Source organism: Procambarus clarkii, chromosome 56, assembly GCF_040958095.1.
Source record: "Procambarus clarkii isolate CNS0578487 chromosome 56, FALCON_Pclarkii_2.0, whole genome shotgun sequence".
Lineage (NCBI taxonomy): Eukaryota > Metazoa > Arthropoda > Malacostraca > Decapoda > Cambaridae > Procambarus > Procambarus clarkii.
The window spans coordinates 28,150,721-28,171,400 of NC_091205.1; the positions used below are offsets into that span (position 1 = coordinate 28,150,721).

The window sequence follows — 20,680 nt, forward strand, 5'->3', positions numbered from 1 at the left end:
TTAAGGTAATGCAAATGAAATTAAGACCATATATTGGATGATATTGGATGGGAAGCGTGGCCAAAGGGAGCTGGGAGGGCCTTCAAGAGGTGGGTCACACTCCAGGGAATGTCCTCAGCCTGCTGGCCCAGTCCGGCGGCCGCCACGCCTCCGCTCACTCTCTTACTTATAATTTCCATCCAGATTTTGCTCGCATTTCGGCCACATATTTTCAGGTGTTTGGTGAAGATGATTTTGTTGTTGTTATTAAGATTACAAGAGCGTGGAATTCAAATAGTTCCTCTGGAAATTTCGTCCCAAGGAATTTAAATTCATCTCGCACCCATAGGGTAACAGAGGTACAAGAGTTTTGTGTCGGGGATCTTAAGTCCAAGACAAAGTACGCAATTCCAGAGAAGCAATAGAGGCAACTATTTTGACTGGAGGAATTTTCCCCAAGATGATAAAAAAAAAAAAAAAACTCGCGCGCCGGCTCCCACCTCCTCTCCCTCCCCTCTCACCCCAACCCTCCCCTCTCACCCCCAACACTCCCTCCCCTCCCACCCTTCCCAGCGCCCCCAACATTCCCGCCAGAATATTCGATTGATACACCAGGGCGCGCGACCGTTAAATTGGCGCCAAAACTCAGCTGATTGGGCTGTTTTGTACTCTTCAGGAGGGCGATGGTGGAGCAGGGAGAGCGTGAAGAGGGTAGAGGAGGTGGAGTGAGGGGAAGGGAGACTAAGGCCTTCTAAAAATGAGGTTTTATGGTTTGTCATGAGGTAGGCTTGTGAGTGCCTTGGGCTAAGGGAACTTGGCATTACTTGGAGTTTATAATGAGGAGAGAGAGAGAAGGCTGAGCATGAGGGGAATGAGGCCTCACTATCATGATGGTGGAGTATGGCCTCACTATCATGATGGTGAGGTGAGTATGGCCTCACTACCATGATGGTGACGTGAGTATGAATAGTAGGGGGTTGACGTCATATGGACGATTTTTGTTAAGTCCCGTTAACGCTGTGGAGTTTCCTGAAAAATTTCCCAGTTTCCGATTTGGAGTTAAAGGATTCTTAAGGGGAAAATTCAGACGAAACATAATTTCAGAGTTCATAGAAGTTTCTTATAGAAAAATTCAAGGGCAAAGTCCGCTCCCGGAGTCTTACTGACAATAAACTCTATGGTCAATATATATTTTTTTAAATCACTTATTTGGAGTTAAAGGTTTCTTATGCGGAAAATTCAGACCAAAAATCACTCGTACGTTCTTAAAGAGTTCTTATGGGGAAAATTCAAAAATTTTCAGAGTTCAGTTTTATGAAAATATTTCAGGGTTCATATGTTCATAAACGTTCATTTAAGAGTGTAAGACCGAAATTATTCAAAAAGACCTTTTTCAGATAATATTGTCACAGAAGTTTTGTTAAGAAAAATAGACATCTTAGCAGTAAGTTTTAGTTTTTATATCCATTTACTGCTGTTTCACCTGTAAAAGACCGAAAATTATTCAGAGACCAGTTGAAGACCGAAATATGACAGAGACCGTTTTCAGACCAAATAATAGTCAGAGACCAGTTTGAGCCCAAAAATAATCAGAGTCCAGTTAATGACCAAAAATATGACAGAGACCATTTTAAGATCAAAATTAATCAGAATCCAGTTGAGGACCGAAATTATTCAGAGTCCAGTTTGAGACCAAAATTAGCCAGAGTCCAGTAAAAGACCGAAAATTAGTCAGGAGTCCAGTTGATGACCGAATTTCTTCAGAGTCCAGTAAAAAAAAAAAGTGACGGTATAAGACCAAAATTAGTCAAGAGACCGCGTTTATAAATATAGTTTCACTACTAATAGCCCAATTTTAGCCCGATTTTAAAGAGTCATATTTCAGACGTAGTAAATCAAATCAAGTCAGTAAGCAAGTTCTAGCTCCTGTCCCCGCCTTATTTTACCCCATAACTTCTTTACTAACAGTCCAATCCTCCTGAAAATTAAAACCGCTATATTTTGTATAAAGTAATATAAATCCGAAAACTTATCGAGTTCTAGCTCTTGTACTCCGCCTTACTGTTACAACTCCGTCAATACCTCTTCAATTTCCCTGAAATTTAACACCCCTGTATTTTAGACATAGTACAATACAATAATTTAGTTACCGAGCTCCAGCTCTTGTCCCTCACCTTAGCCCCTTCCCGTATCTTCGTTAATACCCGATCAACTTCCCTAAAATTTTAAACAGTCATATTTCAAGCATAGTAAATCAAATAGGAGCAGTTAAGGAACTCTAGCTCCCGTCTCCACCTTAACGCTCTCTCGTATCTTCTTTAATACCTGAACAATTATCTGAAATTTAAAAAATCTGTATTTCTGACATAGTAAAATAGATCAGGTCAGTAAGCAAACTCAAGCTCCTGTCCTCCACCTTAGTTCCTTCTCGTATCTTCTTTAGTATCTAACCAATCCCACTCTGAAATTTAAAACAGTCATACTTCTAACTGAGTAAGTAAAGAAAATAGAGCTACTGAACATCAGCTCTTGCCCCCTTCCTTAGTTCGTTCCTGTATGTTAATTATTATCAGACAAAATCCCTCTGAAACTGAAGACCGCAATATTTCTAACATACTGAAATTAGATCATATCAGTAACCGTGCTCCAGCTCTTGTTCTCCGCCTTAATTCATCAAACTTAATTATTTCGGATCAAGTCCCGCTCCAGTCTATCACCTTTATCAAAAGTAAACATGTCCTCTCCTTCAATACGCTTGTTCACACGGTATTATAAATCCCACGGTCATATCGCACCTTACCTTCCCTCCCTTACCTTCCCATCCCTTATCCACCCCCTCCATCCCTCCCTCCCTTACCTCCCCCAACTCCCTTTCGCCCTTCATCTCGCCCTCACCCCCTACTCCCTCATCATCTCGCCTATTCCACAACTTATCCAAACCTTCAATAATCCTACTGTATTTGTATATTCTCTCTATATTCTCTGTGTTCTTCGCATTCTCTTCCATGTTTTCTGTGTTCACTCCATGTTATTCAAATGTTCATCATATGTTCTCTGAACAACTTTTATTCCCGCTATTCATGTTCTCTGAACAACTTTTATTCCCGGTATTCATGTTCTCTGAACAACTTTTATTCCCGCTATTCATGTTCTCTGCACATTCAAATCATATTTTCACCTTTTTCTCCATGTTTTCCGTTTTCTCATAGTGTTTTTAGCATGTTCAGTTCATATTTTTCACCTCTCTTCCATGTTCTGTGTGTTCTTTGTCACTTTTTATGTTCATCTCATGTTCTCTGCACAACTTTTTATACTCATTATTCTTGTTCCCGACAAGTTCACTGAGGATTTTGCATTCTCTTCAGTGTTTTCTTTGTCATATTCTCCATGTTCTCCATTTTCTGTCATATTCTCCCTGTTCTTAGCATATTCTTAATTGTGTTCATCGCATTTTCTTCATTGTGTTCATCGCATTCTCTTACATGTTCTCTGTGTTCTTTGTCATATTTTCATGTTCTCTACAAAGTTCATATTACCCAGCATGTTCACTGTGTTCATCCGTTTTTTTTACATGTTTTCTGCATTCTTTGTCATGTTCTCATAATGTTCTTAGCATGTTCTTCACAAGTTCATCACCTTCTCTTACAATTTTTCTGTTTTTTTGGCATATTCCCCACAAATTCTTACATGTTTTCTGTGTTCTTTGTCATATTCTCCATATTTTCAGAATGTTCTTCACAACACTGTTCATAACTAACTTTATCCATCGTCAATCAACTGAAAATAGCCATGTTCATCATCTTTTGTCATTTGTAACTAAACTTAATGCCCGAAACGCTTTGCGTAATAGTGGCTTTAGGCATTGTATGTACTAGCTCTACCTATAAGTCAACCAATCTTTGTAAAAATTTATTGTATGTACCTTACCTAAATAAAAATTATTATTATTATTATTCGCCAATCAACTAAAAAATAGTCATGTTCTTCATTTTTAACTAAAATATTCGTCAATCAACTGAAAATAACCATTTCATCAAGTTTTCTTCTCGTTTCTTGACTAAAATAACATTTTTCTCAACTGAAAATAGCCATATTCATCATGTTTTCTTGTCTTTTATTAACTAAAATTATTCTTCCCATCAACTAAAAATAGTCAAGTGGAACTTCGTTCAATAATTTCTTAACAATATAATTCGTGGAGTACAAAATAGTCAAAGAGAGTCTTCCAACATTGTTCTTATGTCATTAAGTAAGAAAAATAGTCTAAGACCCACTTAAAGACACCAATAACACACGCAATAACACGCTCGAAGACATCAATAACACACTCAAATAAATCAATAACACGCTCAAAGAAGTCAATAACACGCTCAAAGAAGTCAATAACACGCTCAAAGAAGTCAATAACACGCTCAAAGACGTCAGAAAATACTACTCATGTCCTCAAAAGATATGCTCGGAGTCATCAAAAGTTAATCTCAGTCATCAAAGTTATTCTCTAAGTCACCTTCGTTCATTAAAGTTGTTCTCTAAGACAACTCTCTGGTCTTCGTTCATCAAAGTAATTCTCAGAGACATCAAAAGTTAATCTCAGTCATCAAAGTATTACTTTAAGTCACCTTTGTTCATAAAAGCTATTCTCTAATTAACCTTCGTATATCTTGAGGTTATCTTGAGATGATTTCGGGGCTTTTAGTGTCCCCGCGGCCCGGTCCTCGACCAGGCCTCCACCCCCAGGAAGCAGCCCGTGACAGCCAACTAACACCCAGGTACCTAATTTACTGCTAGGTAACAGGGGCATAGGGTGAAAGAAACTCTGCCCATTGTTTCTCGCCGGCGCCTGGGATCGAACCCAGGACCACAGGATCACAAGTCCCGCGTGCTGTCCGCTCGGCCGACCGGCTCCCCAATCAACTAAACTAAATTTCGGTAACTAAATTATTGTACTGTACTACGTCTGATATACAGGGGTGTTAAATTTCACGGCAGTTGATAAGGTATTGACAGAGTTGTAACAATAAGTAAGGCGGAGGACAAGAGCTAGAACTCGATAAGTTTTCGGATTTATTTTACTATGTACGAAATACAGCGGTGTTAATTTTCAGGAGAATTGGACTGTTAGTAAAGAAGTTATGGGGGTAAAGTAAGGCGGAGACAAGAGCTAGAACTTGCTTACTGACTCGATTTGCTTTACTACGTCTGAAATATGACTGTGTAAAATTGTGCTATTAGTAGCGAAACTATACTTCTAAATGCGGTCTCTGACTAATTTTGGTCTTTTACTGGTCATTGTCACATTTTGCTTTTTTACTGGACTGAAGAAATTCGGTCATCAGCTGGACTCGACTAATTTTCGGTCTTTTACTGGACTCTGAATAATTTTGGTCTTTAACTGGTCTCCGACTAATTTTTAGTCTTTTACAGGTGAAACAGCAGTAAATGGATATAAAAACTAAAACTTACTGCTGAGATGTCTATTTTCCGTAACAAAACTTCTGTGACAATATTCTCTGAAAATGGTCTTTTTGAATAATTTCGGTCTTAAACTCTTAACACTGGAAACACAAACCGTAACTGTCTCTAATTTCCGCTTGTTACAACTTGTAATAAAGTTGTTTCATCTTGGCTTAACGTGTTTATGACGTATTAGAATATAGTTACAACTTGCTATATTGGTTGTTATAACTGGGTTAGGTGTTAAAACTTGTTCGAACGTTGTACCAACGTCGTAGTTTCGGTGTGTTTGGCGGGAAATAAACTTTTATGAACATATGAACTCTGAAATATTTTAATAAAACTGAACTCTGAAAAATTGTGAATTTTTCCTATAAGAAATCTAAGAATGTATGAGTGATTTTTGGTCTGAATTTTCCCTATAAGAAACTTTTAACTCCAAATGAGTGATAAAAAAAAATATTGACCGTAGAGTTTATTGTCAGTAAGACTCCGGGAGCGGACTTTGCCCCTGAATTGTTCAATAAGAAACTTCTATGAACTCTGAAATTATTTTTGGTCTGAATTTTCCCCTTAAGAATCCTTTAACTCCAAAACGGAAACTGGGAAATTTATCAGGAAACTCCACAGCGTTAACGGGACTTAACAAAAATCGTCCATATGACGTCAACCCCCTACTACTAGTATGGCCTCACTATCCTGATGGTGAGGCGAGTATGGCCTCACTATCATGATGGTGAGGTGAGTATGGCCTCACTATCATGATGGTGAGGTGAGTATGGCCTCACTATCATGATGGTGAGGTGAGTATGGCCTCACTACCATGATGGTGAGGCGAGTATGGCCTCACTATCATGATGGTGAGGTGAGTATGGCCTCACTATCATGATGGTGAGGCGAGTATGGCCTCACTACCATGATGGTGAGGCGAGTATGGCCTCACTATCATGATGGTGAGGTGAGTATGGCCTCACTACCATAATGGTGAGGTGAGTATGGCCTCACTATCATGATGGTGAGGTGAGTATGGCCACTACTACCAGGAGTTGTTAGTGGTGGTGATGGATAGGTGATGTTGAGGGGGGGGGGGTTGCAATGGTGGGGGTGAGGAGTTGTAGTGTTAATGAAAGATTTTAGTGGTGGTGGGGGTAGTGGTGGTGGTGGTGGTGGGGGTAGTGGTGGTGGTGGTGGTGGGGGTAGTGGTGGTGGTGGTGGTGGTGGGGGTAGTGGTGGTGGTGGTGGGGGTAGTGGTGGTGGTGGGGGTAGTGAGGAGGGCGGTAATTAGCAACATGGCGGCCACTCCAGCCTCAGCCACTAATGATGGCGGCTTCAAAACACCGACACCTTCTGTCCTCACACTTCACCGATACGTCCTCGAGAGCCCTTCAGATATCCGGCTCCGTGTCTTCCGGAGCCTCTCAGTTATCCGGATGTATTCACTCTCCTGTCACCACCATCACAGCTGGTCACGACCACCACCATCACAGCTGGTCACGACCACCACCATCACAGCTGGTCACGACCACCACCATCACAGCTGGTCACGACCTCCACCATCACAGCTGGTCACGACCACCACCATCACAGCTGGTCACAACCACCACCATCACAGCTGGTCACGACCACCACCATCACAGCTGGTCACGACCTCCACCATCACAGCTGGTCACGACCTCCACCATCACAGCTGGTCACGACCTCCACCATCACAGCTGGTCACGACCACCACCATCACAGCTGGTCACGACCACCACCATCACAGCTGGTCACGACCACCACCATCACAGCTGGTCACGACCACCACCATCACAGCTGGTCACGACCTCCACCATCACAGCTGGTCACGACCTCCACCATCACAGCTTGTCACGACCTCCACCATCACAGCTGGTCACGACCACCACCATCACAGCTGGTCACGACCTCCACCATCACAGCTGGTCACGACCACCACCATCACAGCTGGTCACGACCACCACCATCACAGCTGGTCACGACCACCACCATCACAGCTGGTCACGACCACCACCATCACAGCTGGTCACGACCTCCACCATCACAGCTGGTCACGACCACCACCATCACAGCTGGTCACGACCACCACCATCACAGCTGGTCACGACCACCACCATCACAGCTGGTTACGACCACCACCATCACAGCTGGTCACGACCTCCACCATCACAGCTGGTCACGACCTCCACCATCACAGCTGGTCACGACCTCCACCATCACAGCTGGTCACGACCACCACCATCACAGCTGGTCTCGACCTCCACCATCACAGCTGGTCACGACCTCCACCATCGCAGCTGGTCACGACCACCACCATCACAGCTGGTCACGACCTCCATCACAGCTGGTCACGACCTCCACCATCACAGCTGGTCACGACCTCCACCATCACAGCTGGTCACGACCACCACCATCACAGCTGGTCACGACCTCCACCATCACAGCTGGTCACGACCACCACCATCACAGCTGGTCACGACCACCACCATCACAGCTGGTCACGACCACCACCATCACAGCTGGTCACGATCTCCACCATCACAGCTGGTCACCACCTCCACCATCACAGCTGGTCACGACCTCCACCATCACAGCTGGTCACCACCTCCACCATCACAGCTGGTCACGACCTCCACCATCACAGCTGGTCACGACCACCACCATCACAGCTGGTCACGACCTCCACCACAGCTGGTCACCACCACCACCACAGCTGGTCACCACCACCACCACAGCTGGTCACCACCAACACCACAGCTGGTCACCACCACCACCACAGCTGGTCACCACCACAGCTGGTCACCACCACCACCACAGCTGGTCACCACCACCACCACAGCTGGTCACCACCACAGCTGGTCACCAAAACCACCACCATCACAGCTGATCACCACCACCATCACAGCTGGTCACCAAAACCACCATCACAGCTGGTCACCAAAACCACCACCACAGCTGGTCACGACCTCCACCATCACAGCTGGTCACCACCACCATCACAGCTGGTCACCACCACCATCACAGCTGGTCACCACCACCACAGCTGGTCACCACCACCACCACAGCTGATCACCATCACCACCATCACAGCTGGTCACCACCACCACCACAGCTGGTCACCACCATCATCACAGCTGGTCACCACCACCAGCATCACAGCTGGTCACCACCACCACCATCACAGCTGGTCACCACCACCACCATCACAGCTGGTCACCACCACCATCACAGCTGGTCACCGCCACCACCATCACAGCTGGTCACCACCACCACCATCACAGCTGGTCACCAAAACCACCACCACCACAGCTGGTCACCACCACCACCACCACAGCTGGTCACCACCACCACCACCACAGCTGGTCACCACCACCACCACAGCTGGTCACCAAAACCACCACCACAGCTGGTCACCAAAACCACCACCACAGCTGGTCACCACCACCACCACAGCTGGTCACCACCACCACCACAGCTGGTCACCAAAACCACCATCACAGCTGGTCACCACCACCACCACCACAGCTGGTCACCAAAACCACCACCACAGCTGGTCACCACCACCATCACAGCTGGTCACCGACACCACCATCACAGCTGGTCACCACCACCATCACAGCTGGTCACCACCACCACAATCACAGCTGGTCACCACCACCACCATCACAGCTGGTCACCGCCACCACCATCACAGCTGGTCACCACCACCACCACAGCTGGTCACCGCCACCACCATCACAGCTGGTCACCGCCACCACCATCACAGCTGGTCACCACCACCATCACAGCTGGTCACCACCACCATCACAGCTGGTCACCGCCACCACCATCACAGCTGGTCACCACCACCACCACGGCTGGTCACCAAAACCACCATCACAGCTGGTCACCACCACCATCACAGCTGGTCACCACCACCATCACAGCTGGTCACCACCACCATCACAGCTGGTCACCACCACCATCACAGCTGGTCACCACCACCACCACGGCTGGTCACCAAAACCACCATCACAGCTGGTCATCGACACCATCACAGCTGGTCACCACCACCATCACAGCTGGTCACCAAAACCACCACCACAGCTGGTCACCAAAACCACCACCACAGCTGGTCACCAAAACCACCACCACAGCTGGTCACCAAAACCACCACAGCTGGACACCAAAACCACCACAGCTGGTCACCAAAACCACCACAGCTGGTCACCAAAACCACCACTTCAGCTGGTCACCACCACCACCATCACAGCTGGTCACCAAAACCACCATCACAGCTGGTCACCAAAACCACCATCACAGCTGGTCACCACCACCACCACAGCTGGTCACCACTATCACAGCTGGTCACCAAAACCGCCACCACCACAGCTGGTCACCAAAACCGCCACCACCACAGCTGGTCACCAAAACCACCACCACCACAGCTGGTCACCACCACCACCATCACAGCTGGTCACCACCACCACCATCACAGCTGGTCACCAAAACCACCACCACAGCTGGTCACCAAAACCACCACCACAGCTGGTCACCAAAACCACCACCACAGCTGGTCACCAAAACCACCACTACAGCTGGTCACCACCACCATCACAGCTGGTCACCACCACCACCACAGCTGGTCACCACCACCACCATCACAGCTGGTCACCACCACCACCATCACAGCTGGTCACCACCACCACCACAGCTGGTCACCACCACCATCACAGCTGGTCACCACCACCATCACAGCTGGTCACCACCACCACCACAGCTGGTCACCACCACCACCACAGCTGGTCACCACCACCATCACAGCTGGTCACCACCACCACCACCGCTGGTCACCACCACCACCATCACAGCTGGTCACCACCACCACCACAGCTGGTCACCACCACCATCACAGCTGGTCACCACCACCACCACAGCTGGTCACCACCACCATCACAGCTGGTCACCACCACCACCACAGCTGGTCACCACCACCACCACAGCTGGTCACCAGCACCACCACAGCTGGTCACCACCACCATCACAGCTGGTCACCACCACCACCACAGCTGGTGACCACCACCACCACAGCTGGTCACCACCACCATCACAGCTGATCACCACCACCACCACAGCTGGTCACCACCACCACCACAGCTGGTCACCACCATCACAGCTGGTCACCACCACCACCACAGCTGGTCACCACCACCACAGCTGGTCACCACCACCACAGCTGGTCACCACCACCACCACAGCTGGTCACCACCACCATCACTCGAAAAAATGCAATTAGTGGAACAAAGAATTCAGTTTTTTATTAGGCGATGAAACGCACGATTAGTTTTCTTAACCTATTTGTCAACACTTTTTTATTTGTCATTTTAAACATTTTGTATTTCATATATATATATATATATATATATATATATATATATATATATATATATATATATATATATATATATATTATTAAATATGACCGAAAAAGTAAGATTAATAATTCTAACACGAATTTTCTCAATCTTTCGTACATTACGCTTCACTGTTGGAGGTAAATCAAAAATCAATTCTCCAAAATTCATTTTTATTTCTAGTCTGACGCGACACGGGCGCGTTTCGTAAAACTTATTACATTTTCAAAGACTTTAGTTCACAAATACACAACTGAATAGAACTTACGTATCTCCGATTTTATATCTACATTTGAGTGAGGTGGAAGGGGTGATGTGGCATTAACACAAGACAGAACAAAATGTGGTATTAATAGGGTATTAATTTCATCAACACAAGACAGAACAAGAGTATTAATAGGGTATTAATTTCATCAACACAAGACAGAACACGAAGCAATGGATATTGAATAGAAGTGTTTGTAGAAAGCCTATTGGTCCATATTTCTTGATGCTTCTATATTGGAGCGGAGTCTTGAGGTGGGTAGAATATAGTTGTGCAATAATTGGCTGCTGATTGCTGGTGTTGACTTCTTGATGTGTAGTGCCTCGCAAACGTCAAGCCGCCTGCTATCGCTGTATCTATCGATGATTTCTGTGTTGTTTACTAGGATTTCTCTGGCGATAGTTTGGTTGTGGGAAGAGATTATATGTTCCTTAATGGAGCCCTGTTGCTTATGCATCGTTAAACGCCTAGAAAGAGATGTTGTTGTCTTGCCTATATACTGGGTTTTTTGGAGCTTACAGTCCCCAAGTGGGCATTTGAAGGCATAGACGACGTTAGTCTCTTTTAAAGCGTTCTGTTTTGTGTCTGGAGAGTTTCTCATGAGTAGGCTGGCCGTTTTTCTGGTTTTATAGTAAATCGTCAGTTGTATCCTCTGATTTTTGTCTGTAGGGATAACGTTTCTATTAACAATATCTTTCAGGACCCTTTCCTCCGTTTTATGAGCTGTGGAAAAGAAGTTCCTGTAAAATAGTCTAATAGGGGTATAGGTGTTGTGTTAGTTGTCTCTTCAGAGGTTGCATGGCTTTTCACTTTCCTTCTTATGATGTCTTCGACGAAACCATTGGAGAAGCCGTTATTGACTAGGACCTGCCTTACCCTACAGAGTTCTTCGTCGACTTGCTTCCATTCTGATTGAGAAAGATTGAGAAAATTGAGAAAATTCGTGTTAGAATTATTAATCTTACTTTTTCGGTCATATTTAATAATATATGTCTACAGGAAAGACTGCTACCAAAATATACTAATATATATATAATATATATATATATATATATATATTAATTATATATAATAATATATAATATAATATATTGTTCGCCATCTTTCAACAATATTAAATTAGAAGGGTATGACAGCTTGCTGAAATCAACACTAGAAAAAGCCCTCAATCTTTCCCTCAGCGACTCACAGTGGAAACAGGCCTCCCTTCCTGTCAGACTCGGGGGCCTTGGTGTGCGCACAGCAACACAAATTGCTGTACCAGCGTTCCTGTCCTCTTCAGTGGGGTCTGACAACTTGGTGAAGGAAATCCTACCTGAGCACCTAGTTCAACAGGCAGGGGTGCATGATCCCAGCTTCACAGACTGCACAACCAAATGGGTGTCTCTCGCAGGACCAGCACCCCAACCACCGTCTTCTGAAGCCCATAAGCAATCCAGCTGGGATCGCCCCAATGCCGACCAAGAAGCTGCGACTTTGCTAGAAGCTTCGACAACACCACATAACACTGCCCGACTTAGAGCTGTAGCAGCTCCCCATGCAGGTGATTTCCTATTAGCAACCCCAAGGTCAGCAACCGGCACCCGTCTCACACCGCAGGCCCTCCGAATTGCCGTGGCTCTCCGCCTCGCTGCCCCAATCCACACCGAATACAGGTGTATTTGCGGCGAGGCAGAGGCCGACAGATATGGACGGCATGGCCTTCTTTGCCAAAGGACGGGAGGATGGCATGCAAGACACGGCGAGGTTAATGACATTATTAAGAGAAGCCTTACTACAGCCGGTTGTCCAGCAGAGAGAGAGCCCCGTTACCTAATGTCTCGCAACTCTGATGAGCCTGTCGGTCGCCCAGACGGAATTACGGTGAACCCCTGGAAGAATGGTAGACAGTTGGTGTGGGACTACATTTGCGTTTCAACTTTAGCCAATACCTATGTTGACTTCAGTGCTACGCAAGCAGGAGGAGCTGCCAATCACCGGGAAGCGGCCAAGTCACGTAAATACAGAGACCTTGAGCACCACTACAATTTTGTCCCCATTGCCTCAGAGACACTTGGTGCCTGGGGTAGAAGTGCTGCTAGCTTTTTGAAGGAGTTGGGGTCTAAGCTAATCGAAACAACTAGAGACCCTAGAGCTGCCAGTTTTCTTTTTCAGCCCCTTAGTGTGGCAATCCAGAGAGGAAATGCTCACTGCATCCACGGTTCCTGCCCGCCATCTGAGGAGCTGGAGGAGCTGTACAACTTGTGACAAGCAGCCTTGTACCCTGCATGTAATCAATATTGTAACTTTTTTGTGTAATGACATTTTCAAATAAATTTAGATAAATATACACTCATACCAAAAGAATAGGGGTGGTAGGAGAAGAAAATATCAAAGTGTTCAGTGAGGATCCACAAGGTCTTCTCTGAGTTCTCTTTATTTTCTTCTCCGAGGCTATGGGTCCCTACAATTGCACCAGAGGTGGTACCCCTTCTAGGTTATATAAATATATATATATATATATATATATATATATATATATATATATATATATATATATATATATATATATATATATATACGAACAAGCCTGAATGGTCCCCAGGACTATATGCGAATGAAAACTCACACCCCAGAAGTGACTCGAACCCATACTCCCAGAAGCAACGCAACTGGTAACTACAGGGCGCCTTAATCCGCTTGACCATCACGGCCGTCAAAGGGAAGTGATAGCCGAGGCTATTTGAGCCACTTCCCCGACGGCAACTCGGATGGTAATCTTGGGCATAGCATTTCACCAAATCACCTCATTCTTTGGGGCACACGTGAGGAACACAAATGCGAACAAGCCTGAATGGTCCCCAGGACTATATGCGAATGAAAGGTTATTGCCAAGATTACCATCCGAGTTGCCGTCGGGGAAGTGGCTCAAATAGCCTCGGCTATCACTTCCTTTTGACGGCCGTGATGGTCAAGCGGATTAAGGCGCCCTGTAGTTACCAGTTGCGTTGCTTCTGGGAGTATGGGTTCGAGTCACTTCTGGGGTGTGAGTTTTCATTCATATATATATATATATATATATATATATATATATATATATATATATATATATATATATATATATATATATATATATATATATATAAGATTAAAGGTAAGATTAATAATTCTAACACGAATTTTCTCAATATTTCTTATGTTTCTTTTCACTGTCGATGGTAATTGAAAAATCAATTCTCCAAAATTAATTTTTATTTCTAGACTGACGCGACGCTTGAACTTGTTTTGTAATAACTTATTACTTTTTCAAAGACTTTAGTTTACACACACAACTGTAACCGGTAAACACTAAACAGAGCTAATTCCAACTAAATTCCAAAGGGTAACGAAGGACAATACAGCCGAATTGAAAACAATGGTAAACAGATTGATTGAAACTGTGAATGCCAAGAAATCCGGACTCCACCTGCCAAAGGTTATTGCGGAATACAAACTTGGGTATGCGTATGGAAATGTCAAGACTCACAAGCCTGGAAACCCACTTCGGCCAATCATGAGCCAGATACCCACACCCACGTACAGACTGGCGAAGCAACTCAACGGCTTGCTGACTCCTTATGTACCTTGTGCTTTCAGCCTGAAGTTTCCAAAGGAATTTGTTGACTTATTCCTGTGGCCCGTGTTCCCAGCAGTAAGAGTCTCGTTGGACGTTGAATCACTGTTTACCAATGTACCTGTGGATGAAACAATTGGGATGATAGCGGACAGAGTGTATCGTGGTCCGGCTTGTTCTCCTCTTGACATACCAGAAAACATTCTAAGGAAACTATTCCAAGCTTGTACTAAAGAGGCACCCTTCTTGAGCCCAGATGGGCACATGTATAAGCAAGTAGATGGGGTCGCCTTGGGTTCTTCCCTAGGTGTCCTGTTTGCGAACTTCTACATGGGTACTATCGAGCAGAAGGTCTTAGTTGACATGGACCTGAAACCTGCCATATACTTCAGGTATGTTGACGAAATTTTTACACAGGTACCCGATGTCAGACATCTGCAAGAGCTGAAGGAGGCATTTGAGTGGAATTCTGTGTTGAGTTTCACTTACGAGATAGAGAAGGATGGGAAGCTGCCCTTTCAAGATGTAACAGTCATGGAAAGGAAAGAAGGAAAGGATTCCACACTGCACTCTACACTAAGGAAACAAACATAGGAATGTGCCTCAATGCCAATAGTAACTGCCAAGACAGGTACAAGAGGAGTGTTGTCAATGCTTACGTCGACTGTGCTCTCAGTCACAGCTCAGGATGGAAGCAAGTCGATGAACAATTCTGTAGGGTAAGGCAGGTCCTAGTCAACAACGGTTCTCTAATGGTTTTGTTGAAGACATCATAAAAAGAAAGGTAAAACGCTATTCAACCTCTGAAGAGTCATCTAACACATGTACCCCCTATTAGACTTTTACAGGAACTTCTTTTCAACAGCTCAAAAACTGAAGAAAGGGTCCTGAGAGGTATTGTTGATAAGAACGTTATCCCTACAGTCAAAAATCAGAAAATACAATTGACGATTTACTATAAAACCAAAAAAACGGCCAACCTACTCATGAAAAATTCTCCAGACACAAAGCAGAATGCCTTGAAGGAAACCAACGTCGTCTATGCCTTCAAATGCCCACTAGGGGTCTGTAAGCCCCAAAGATCACAGTATATAGGCAAGACAACAATGTCTCTTTCCAGGCAATTAACAATGCATAAACAACAGGGCCTCATAAAGGCACATATAATCTCCACTCACAACCAAACCATCACCAGAGAAGTCTTAACAAACAACACAGAAATCATCAATAGATACAGCGATAGCAGGCGGCTCAGCATCTGCGAGGCACTACTCATCAAAAAGTCAACACCAGCAATCAACAGCCAATTAATGTGCAACTATATTCTACCCACTTCAAGACTCCGAACCAATATAGAAGCATCAAGAGGAAGTATGGGCCAATAGGCCTTCTGCAGTTACTTCCATTCTTATGCTCTCATATCCAATTAATACCCACAGTTTCGTGTTCTGTGTTGTATTTGTCACAAGTTTGTTCACCTCATCCAAAACTGTTGCACCATTTCACCTCACAGAAATGCGAGTATAAGTATGACGGATTAGCTGACTCTATTTAGTGTTTACAGGTTACAGTTATGTGTGTAAACTAAAGTCTTTGTAAATGTAATAAGTTATTACGAAACGCGTTCAAGCGTGGTGCAGAATTTCAACCTGGAGATTTTCAACATCAAGGGTTCTGACATCATACCAGACGCCCTCTCCAGAGTCTATGAGGTAGAGGCAGCTCCACCTACCACTCTACCACCTGAAGACGTAACTTCACCAGTAAGCACAGGCTTTGGGGGAGAGTTGTGACGATAATCTCTTTCAAGAGAGATTGAGCCTGCTCTTCTCTACATAAAGTTACTTACACATATACAAGAATAAGATGCTACTTTCAAGATACGTCCACCAGTAGCACAAAACGTTTTGACCAGGAGGCAAAACGTACCCTAAACCCCCACTCCACACTCCCTCCATGCCGGCTCGCCCGTCGTCAACCAGCAAACTACCATTCCAGCCTGCCTGCTTCTGATTGGTGACCCACCATCTGCACACCTGCACCTCTGCACCTCAACACCCTCTACCTAAGTCGATGTCTGGGCTTGAACCAGCCATTGAAGTCAGAATATCCTTGCGCTCTGAAGCTGTGAACAACCAACTGATACACGTCCTGTTTATTGGTGGAGGTTCCCAGCTAGCGCTATATTCTCAGCACCTGTTTATGTCATTTTGTCTTTATATTATTCCTAGAGTAATTTATCCCTGTTCTTAATTTTTATGACTTGTTTGTTTGTACTGTACATAGCCAAGGGATTGTGTTTGTTTTTAAATTTGCTTTCCAGTTAATTAAAGTTTCATTGTTCATACTATGTGTTTTGCGTGTCTTCCCTTACTCTACCACAGACAACAGCCAAGCAGTCTCTTTTCTTTTGTAAATGTGACAGGCATTGACACCAGCCATTAGGAGGACTGCCGAACATATACACTCCTACACTTTCCCGTCACAATATATATTATATATTATATATATTGTGACGGTAACGCGTTGGTGTTTGGCTGTTTCAAAAGCTAGGGGCATGGCCTCGTCACATAAAGAAAAAAAAAGAGAAAAGCTGGAACTTTCGTCTGTGGTAAGGTAATGGGAAGACACACAAAACACAAGTAAATTTAACAATGAAATGTTAATTACGTTAGAAAAGCAAGACATGAATAAAATGGAGCATAAAAATGTAACAGATAAATCGACAAACAAAATAATAAGAATAATCACTGGCAAATGAAAAGTTACGTTAAGACAAGTGAATAATAGCAAAGTAAATTATGATGCAGGAATATTGGCTTCAAGCTGCCACCTCCCTTAGTACACGTAAGCCAAGGCTTAGTCTACCAATGAGACGTGTCAACTGTGTGGAGCACGAGGATATTCTGCCTTCCCTAGGTCGCTGTAGCTCAGACATCAGCTCGTGGTGGCGGGTGGTGGGGCAGGTGCGACGGGCACCAGCCAATCAGCGACGGGCAGGCGATGGACAAGCAGTTTGCCGGTTTGGGTGGCGGAGGCGAGCAGGTGGGCTGGATACGTTTTGCTCTCTGGGCAAAACTTGTTGTTGTACTTGTTGGATATATCTTCTATATTATTTGTTAAGGGGACGTACTTTGGAGGGAAGAGCAGGCTCAATCTCTCTTGAAAGAGATTATCGTCACAATATATATATATATATATATATATATATATATATATATATATATATATATATATATATATTGAATATATAAATATATTTATATATTTAATATATAAATATATTTATATATTAAATATATTTATATATAAATATATTTAATGTACGTGGTGGGTACTAGCTGTACCCGCCACGCTTTGCTGTGGCTCAGTCTGGTTAATGGGAAAGAAGGAAAAAAGAAAGTGCACGTTTCTAATATGATAAATTTCACAATGGTTGTGGGTATACAATATTTTTTTGTTGTTTCATTGTCTGTGGAGACATAGAGATTGTCTGGTTAACGACTCTAGAGCACGCAACATATAATTGTCCATGTGAGAAGCAATCCGTGTCTAGATATAAACTGCACAATTCTAAAGACTGGCCTTGAGCTTGGTTGATGGCTATTGCAAGCGCCAATCAATTTGGAAATTACAATATCTTAAACTGAAATGGCATATCTGTTGGAATTATAAGAAAACGTGGAATGAGGACATCTTCGCCTTTGAAAGGTCCTGTCAAGATTGCTACTTCTACGACGTCGCCGATTAATTTTTTTACTGCAAGGTGCGTGGCGTTGCAAAGTTTTGGCTGGTTGATATTTGGCATCATGATAAATGGCACGCAGATTTTCAATTGCCGTACGTGACGGACTTGTATGTGACTGCCTCGCTCTGAAAGTTAGACTGAATAATATTGTTTAGTTCGTAGACGTCTTTGTTCTTGGCCGCAAGAACAACTCGTTCATTCAACCAATCGTGATTCTTTTAATTGGTTTAAATATTGGGAAATACTTTTCAACCAATTCTTCTTTTGCCGTCACTAAAATTTAGAAGTTATGAGACAATGAAATTCGTTCTGAGGTCAGATCAACTGGCAAGTTTCCGTTCCCAATTTCCAGCAACTGATGTGAGAATATCTCAGCTGATGGATCATTTTGCAGCTGGACACGCATATTTGTAGTTAATTTTAACGTTTTTACGTGGCGCCACAAAGTAGAGTATTTCAGGCAAGCATTTATTTCGTCCGCTGGTGTCGATCGAGGAATTACAGGTAATGTTTGCCTGAAATCTCCCGTTTGCAATATTAATGCGTTCCCAAATGGTCTGATGTTTCCACAAAAATCTTTCAATAATCGATCAAGAGCCTCAAGTAATTTTTTGTGGGCCATTGTGCATTCATTCCAAACAATAAGTTTACATTTCTGCAATACTTTTCCCATGGCGGATGCTTTGGAAATGTTGCATGGGGGAGTTTCAACGAGTTGCATGTTCAATGGCAATTTCAAAGCCGAAGTAGCAGTTCTTCCACCTGGTAACAATGTCGCAGCAATTCCGGACGATGTAAGACCTAAGGTTATGCCATTTTGGGATCGAAATGCTGCCAGAATCAATCTAATTAGGAAGGTTTTACAATTCCTCCTGGCGAATCTAAGAAGATTTCTCCAAACCCGTTATCGACAGTTTGAAATATTTGATTCTAAATGAATTTTTGCTCAAGAGTTAGCTTAGGAAAATTTGATTGCACATACGACAACAGATCACCCGTGTTGTAATTTTGTTCACAACGCAATTCTAAATCAAACGAAGCAGCAGCAAATCGATTCGGTGATGGCATTTACAATTGATTTAGAACTTTGTTCACAATTTCTAAACACAAATCTTCAATCATTATCATCGCTTCGTTGTAGATTTCTGCTGTGAAATCCATGTTCATATATGAATTTTCCTTGCGTATTCGACGGATAATATCTTCAGCCATGTGCGATTTATATTTCTCCCATATCTCAGTTGGAGATGAAGGAGAGCAGGCAATCAATATGATTGCAAATAATGCATGAATTTGATTTGTATGTGACTTGTTGGATGTCACTAATGCATACATCCCAGTGTCGGTCGCTCTCCAATAAATTCAGAGCTTGACATGCACTACGGAAAGTGGCATGCCAGGTTGTACGTCGACTCGCTCTCCTTGTTTGCATTGTTCAAAGTATTTTCTACTGGCATTCCATGTGTAATACGTAGGCACTTCTGAATACAGCAGTGACATAACGTGAAGAAAGCAGTTAACGTTGTAGTCTGTGGATTCATAGCCGTTTGTTGCAAATTTGCAGCTGTGAAATAAACGTGTTCATTTTTTTGTTTTCAAACCAAATACAAAAAATACTAACGAAATATTTATATTCAAATGCAGATCAATCGACACAGCTCAATTTCACCTCCAATTGCACTGAGAAATAAGAACAACAGTTAAAAACATTAAAAAAAATAAGCTATACCCACGAAATGAACAGTATGGTAAAATATACAGCTCAATTCAAACGCAGCATCACACAAAATAATTAAATCAAAATGAAAATAAATCAAAATCTTTGAAAATCCAATTATCAGTGCAATCTGAAACATTGAAAGGGAATCGTAACATATTTTGTGTTATGGCCCTAATGGGAAGCAACCGGGTTCTTTACTGGTGGTATGAAAGTTATGGTATCTGGCCCCAAGTTAGTAGAGACTTTCAAGGGGTGAGCTCAGTAATGCAAGTAAAACAAAAGGGGGAGGTACATTAAATACAACAGTTCGTCACTTTATCCATATATAATTATTTTTCCCATCACCATATATATATGTATAACTCTTAAAAGGAAGCCACTTCACTTGCAGATACTAGGGTAGCGGGCCCTAGGCAGAAGCTTCGTGCAACTCGCTGGTTACTCTCCTCTTCGGCACCACAGTCAGTTGTCTCTCCTACTAGCCAGCCCCGGGTATGGTGAATCCCATCACAGC

At 43.8% G+C, this 20,680-nt stretch overlaps 1 long non-coding RNA gene across 2 annotated transcripts in view; it reads right to left on the reverse strand.

Moving 5' to 3' along the window:
• LOC138353150 (uncharacterized) overlaps positions 1 to 20,680 on the reverse strand; it is a 400,025-nt gene that overhangs the window by 75,670 nt on the left and 303,675 nt on the right. The window lies entirely within an intron of this gene.